Here is a 6798-nt window from a genome sequence, read left to right as displayed (position 1 = left end):
CAAGGGATCAATGGGGGGAAGGGGAGGGCGGATTACAGGGTCAAACTACTGGACAAATGTATGGGGAGGTAGGGGAAGCAGAGGGGTGTTAATCCTCTTCTTCATCGACGTCCAGACAGTCCAAGATAGAATAGTCTCTAAGCCAGCTATGGACCAGCCTGCGGCAGTCCTGGATGGACATGTCCTCCCTGTTGTAGACGAGGCAGTTTGTGGCCAGCCATATGGCATCCTTAAAACAGTTCATAAGGCGCAAGTTCATAAGGCTCCACGTCATGAACTCCAGGAAAGAGTTCGTACAGCACCGAATGGTACGATTGTTCCTGGGTATCGAGTCTCTAAGTTCAAGTTCCAGGGCGTTCAATAGGCCCTGCGCAAAGGGGCACTGCCAAAAGACATGTATAGATGTTTCCCCCACATAGGGGCATCTGGGGCAGTACCTGGTTTTGCACGGGCCACGGATATGCATAAATGACCTCAGAGATAGTCCCCCCTGAATGGCCATCCACGACAAGTCCTTGTGTCCATTGGTTAGCCTTGCAGAGGCTACATTGTCCCAAACAGTCTCTGCAGTGGCCTTAGGGAGCCCTGGAACGAGCTCCAGCAAGTCCTTAGCTCTGATGAGCTTGTCCCAGCCAATCCTCTTCCAGTGGGGCAGGAGAAACAGACGGGACATGGACCTGCCTGCGGAGCCTTTCTTTTCAACCAAAGTTCTCTGCACGCTGACACATGCAAAAGAAGCATACAGCAGAGTGGGGATATCGGGGACTCCCTTCCCAACCTTGCTGAGCTCCTTGTACATAATAGTCCGTTTAACTGTGTCCATTTTGCCCCAGATGAACCGAAACAGAGTCCGGGTGATGGCCCTGCAAACGGTGGCAAGGGGGGGGGGGGGGGCAATGCCTGTGCAGTGTACTGTAGCACAGGCAAAACTTCACTCCACAAGACAAGTGTTTTGCCCTCAATCGAGAGCTGTCTGGTACTCCAAAGTGCGAGTATGAGTATGAGTAAATAAAAAATGGGCTCTCCCATTCCCTTTGTAAATTGGGTGTGGCTCTATACAATGTGATGCTGTCCATGACAGGGAAACAAGGGGTAATGTTTTTCCTTGAAGAGAGTGTCATAAAGATATGTTGAAACATATAGGCCATTCATGTTCCACTGGGAATTCTGGGAAGAAAGGATATGCAAAGCAGGTCTCAAACCACTTCATGACACTCTACTCAATGAGAATCATTACCCCTTTTGTCCCACAACGCTAGGTCTCTCACTAACCAACCAACACCCCCCTCTGTACTGATGAGGGGCAATACCCTGAAACAGTTGTGTGCAGATGGGTATTCTTTCCTTCTGGAGAGATCTCCTGGTTTGCATACATTCCCAGTCAGTTTCCAAGACTCCTATTTGAAGTGAAACACTGACTTTAAGGTACTGCCACTTGAAATTAGTGGTGTGAGAGCTGCTTTGGTTATCTTTTCTTCCCAGAGAGTATAGGGACAAACACTCTTTTCAACTAACTGCCCAATGTAGAGATATTGGGGGAGATAACCCCAAACTGCCTTAAATGGGTACTCCGATACTAAACTTATGACCTATCCACAGGACAGAGGATAAGTGTCTGATCACGGGCAGTCCAACCACTGGGATCCCCCCCGCAATCTTCTGCCCGGTGCCCCAGCTCTCCCTATCCATGGAGCTAGTGAGAAGCTACTCAGCCTTTTGGCTAAGGTCAAGTGTAGTATCTGTTCTTATCAGTTTCATGCTGGTGGCAGGCGACGCCAGTGTGGAGCTGGTGGGGATGGGTGCTGCATGGTAGGAAGCAGGTGTACCAGGGAGTTCCGGGGCTGGTTCTGAGGCTGCCCCGCTGTGACCTGCTTCCTCCGGGTCTCGCTATGAGGCTGAGAGGGTCTAGAGCCAAGGTACTTTTGTGCCTCGGGGAGTGGTGACCCCGAGATGCCGAAACTCACTGGGTGTAGTGGCTCACTGAGTGGAAGCACGGGCACCATAATCTCTTCACCTTGTGGCACTCACCTCTTGATTCCCGGACTTCTGGTTAGGATCAGAGAAATTTTGATAGATCCGGCCGGATGTCCGGGCAGTAAACCTGCGCACATTCACTTATTTATTTATTTTTGTCTCACTGTGTCACTTTTTGCGTGTTGTGTGTCCACTGGATTCGTCAGGATGCGGTAGCCCTTCTGGGTGTCCCTCCTGGCGGTCTAGGGGAGGTGTGTGTGGCCATTAGGTTCCGCACCTCCCTGCAAACACCCCGGGTACTCCTGCTTTGGCAGGGTACCTACCGTTATCGGCTCTGCGGGCAGATACCTTGGCTAACGCCAAGGGGGATGCCGGGAGCATTTGTGGTCCCTTAGTAGCTTCGGCGAAAAGGGACATCGAACCTGGAACCTCGCAGGTACCTTTTGGTCCAGAGGCGAAGGGTAAGGTTTGTTGGGGGGCCTCTCTCCTTTTGGAGAAGGGCTTGCGATAGACCGCATCCTCTGTGCACTTTTTTTAGTGTAACACATTTGCACTTTTTCTTGCACTTTGGGTGATTCCAGAGCACGTTCCTCGGCTCTTAAAAAAAAAATAAAGAAATAAAATGGAGCTAGTGAGAAGCAGTGGTTGACACGTCCCCTCCGTGCATCTCTATGGGAGAGCTGGCAATACATGAGCACTGTATATCTGGCTCTCCAATTGAGTTGTATGACGGGGGCGTGTTGGCCACTGCTCCTTGGACTTGCTCTGGAGATCTGAGCGGTTGGACCCCAGCGATCAGCCACTTATTGCCTTTCCTGTGGATAGGGGATAAGTTATTCCGTACTGAAGTACCCTTTTAGCCCCCCACAGATAATGAGAACTGATCTCTGTGATCAACATTACTTTACTATGCCTTTTCAAGGCCTGATCAATCGATCAGCTGGATCATTGGTACGGCTCCAAACTTCATCATTGATGGCTACACATCCCCTGTTTACACAGGGTGATATATGCCAGATAAGGATGATTTTATTGGCCACAAAGAAGAATTAGCCAACAAATAAGAATTTTTATATTCGTCAGCTAATCGTTGGCCGAACATCACTACAGTGGAAATGTGGTTACTAAGTCAAAGATATATGTATAATGGAGGGGAGGATCTGCTGATGGGACAAATATACAAACATCATGACCAATTTTTTGGCCATTTTCTACTGGACTATCTTCCAGAAATCTATTGAATTAAGGGCTATCATGGCATAGTGAGAATAGATAAATAAATATGTAAGCAAAATAAAATAATGTTGTCCAGTTTGGATTATTTTATTTTGTTTATTTATAAAAATGTTTTATTTATAAACAATGTATATATAATATATATATATATATATATATATATATATATATATGCATTGTTTATAAGTACATATTTATTTTTTTAAAGTAAACTAAATAAAATAATGTTGTGGTTACTAAGTCAAAGATATATGCATAATGGAGGAGAGGATCTGAAGGGTCAACTTTACAAGCGTCATGACAAATTTTTCGGACCTTCCAGAAATCTATTGAATTAAGGGCTATCATGGCATAGTGAGAGAATTTTTATAAATAAATAAATTAATAAACAAAATAAAATAATGTTGTCAACCTTGCATAGCCACGGTGGAAAACATTATTTTGTTTTGTTTATTTATTTAAAAAATGTATTTATAAACAATGCATATATATATATATATATATATATATATATATATATATATATTGTTTATGAATACATTATTTATAAATAAACAAAATAAAATAATGTTGTCCACCGTGCATGTGCACGGTGGACAACATTATTTTATTTTGTATGTTTATTTATAAATATTAAAGTAACTTAAAGTCTTAAATTATTACTATCCCTCATAATAGGCTAAAACATAATCGTCATACCACATGTGGGTTAAGCTTTGTCCTGTGTCTCAACGTTTACTCAAAATGACGGCCTGTAATGTACACGGTATTTCCTAAAAATGTTATTGGTGTGGACTCGGTCCTTAGGAATTAACTTAAAGTTGCACTTTTATTGTTTCAGTAAGAGACTTTCTGGAACTCATTAGAAAACGAGATACTTGTCAGGAAAGGAAGAGTTGGACTTTAGTCATGATGGATTTAGTCATGATTGCGACTTCTATGACAAGATAATCTTGGCTCCTCGTTGCGAAGAAATACCGGCGATATAGACATCATGAAGTCTGGGGTCTTTACACAGTGTTTCCATATTTTCATACCAGATGGTTAAGTGAAGAAGATTAAGTCAGTGTGTCTAGTAGAGTGCATCTTGTGTTCCTTGTTATGTCGGCACGTTGATGTACGGCATCTGGAGGTCTGCACAGCAGCTGTTGGTCGCAACATCTCAACACATGAGCATTCGCTATCCTAATTGACCAAATGGGATATCATTGGGTCATAATAATTTACGGGAACTAGTCCAAGGAGCTACAGCTTGATATATAGCTCGTGGCTAGGGATGAGCGAATCAAATCTGACAAATCTGAATTCGTTACGAATTTCAGGAAAAATTTGATTTGTAACGAATGCGAATATCACCGAGATTCCATCGGAGGAGGGGCACAGTGGAGCACAGTTTAGGTTTCGCGAGATGGGCGGTTTTTCTAGTCATCTGACAGGAGAGGAGGAGCAGGAGCAGCTAGAGGGTTATGAGGAAGGCGAGACAGAGGACCCAGACACACTGTGGCACACAGTATGCAGTGGAGATGGAGGCAGGGAGTCCCTCCGAGTCACTTGCACAAATGGCACAATGCATGCTCACTTGCTTGCATAGTAACCAGCCGAATTGTCACTTCTGGGTCTCCACCTTATTGTACCCTCGCTACTGGCACAAAATGGGGGTCTTTTTTACACCCACTGAGAGGGAAGACAAACTGACCTACTACAGAGACATCCTACATAATCAATTGGCTGATGCCTATTTGCGCCATCGTCCATCCTCTAGCAGGTCTGACTCGGGGGGGGGGCCTCTGCGCTCACCTTTCACTGCCATGGCTGCTGGGGAGGGGGGGGGGTGGCAGGAGCAGTACCAGCTCCATCAGCAGCAGCCTGAGTCTACAGTCACTGATGAGTAGCTTTCTTCACCCACATAGTGAAGCAACTCATCAGCAGCAGGTAGACCTGGAGGAGGACCCGAACCTGCAGATGGTGGCATACTTTGACATGACTATGCCAACACACCTTGAAGATCAGCTGGACTTCTGGGCAGCCAAACTTGATTTGTGGCTGCAACTAGCAGAGTTTGCCCTGGAAAAGCTGTCCGGCCCTGCCAGTAGTGTGCCATTAGAGCAGGTGTTTAGTGCGGGTTATAGCCTGTCCACCAAAAATGTTGGGAGACTGATCTTTGTCAAGATGAATCAGGCACGGATCAGCCAGGATTTCCACCCACGAATGCCTGATGCATGAGAATAGATTGATCATCGTGCCACACCAACACTTCACCAATATGGATAGTGCAAAACATATTTAAGGTTCTGCTCCCCAGTTACAGACATTCCTCACCATCAGACCACAAGTAAGTATTGAGGATATGTATTAGCTACAACTTAACTTAACTTTCTTAGGATAAAATATATGTGCCCAAAACTTCTTTGAAATCAAACAAAGGGAAAGGTGTGCAAAAAACACCATGTTCCACCTACACCACCAAGTATTGATGTGATGCAAAGACCTCTAAAAGGTGGAAGGGAACAACGTATGGTCCATTGTAACCGGTGGGGGTAAAAACTTCCCCTGTAAGGCTCTACTCTTGCATTATTAATTCCCTTCTTGGTAAGTGTTACTCGCCCTAAAAAGGGTGGCCCCAAACAGGAACCTCTGCCTATATCCACCTACAAACAATGCCATTTCCCAGGGTTTTTAGGTGGAAATAGGGAGAGGTTCCTGTGTGGGGCTGCCCTTTTTAGGGCAAGTCCCAAGAAGGGAATTAATAGGGCGAGAGTAGAGCCTTACAGGGGACTTTTTTACCTTCACATGCTACAACGGACCATACATTGTTCCCTTCCACCTTTTAGAGGTCTTTGCATCATATCAATACTTGGTGGTGTAGGTGGCGCATGGTGTTTTTTGCACACCTTTCCTTTTACTCGTCTTAAAAAGGGCGGCCACACAGGAACCTCTCCCTATTTCCCCCTAAAAACCCTGAGAAATGGCAGTGTTTTCAGGTGGAAATAGGGAGAGGTTCCTGTTTGGGGCCGCCCTTTTTAGGGCGAGTAACACTTGCCAAGAAGGGAATTAATAATGCAAGAGTAGAGCCTTACAGGGGAAGTTTTTACCCCCGCCGGTTACAATGGACCATACGTCGTTCCCTTCCACCTTTTAGAGGTCTTTGCATCACATCAATACTTGGTGGTGTAGGTGGCACATGGTGTTTTTTGCACACCTTTCCTTTCGTTTGATTTCCAAAAAATGTTGGGTACATATATTTTATCCTAAGAACATTATTAAAAGTTAAGTTTTACGTAATGCATATCCTCGATACCTACTTGTACACAGTAACACTTTTACAAAAGAGACCATTTTCTTCTGCCTACCTGCCTCAGCTACTATTCTGATCCTGCCACCCGCCTGATGCCACACATCTGATGCCATGTTCTCCTTTTTTCACCCACCTTTGTCACCGGGTACTGGTATTGCCACCCACCGCCCCACTATGTCACCGGGTCACTTTCAGGACTCCTGATGCTGCTGATGCTACCTCCAGGCTGTCTCATACTGCCACCATACGTTCTCCTCATGCTGTTGCCAGCTCCAGGCTGTCTCATTCTGCCA

The 6798-nt window shown here is 45.4% G+C and overlaps 1 pseudogene; it reads left to right on the top strand.

The window, feature by feature from the left end:
- Positions 1 to 1700: 1700 nt before the first annotated feature.
- On the top strand, positions 1701 to 1791 carry LOC130296079 (U2 spliceosomal RNA; annotated as a pseudogene).
- Positions 1792 to 6798: the final 5007 nt, after the last annotated feature.

The sequence above is a fragment of the Hyla sarda genome, chromosome 11 (genome assembly GCF_029499605.1).
Source record: "Hyla sarda isolate aHylSar1 chromosome 11, aHylSar1.hap1, whole genome shotgun sequence".
Taxonomy (NCBI): Eukaryota; Metazoa; Chordata; class Amphibia; order Anura; family Hylidae; genus Hyla; species Hyla sarda.
This window is presented reverse-complemented; position numbering and strand designations above follow the sequence as displayed.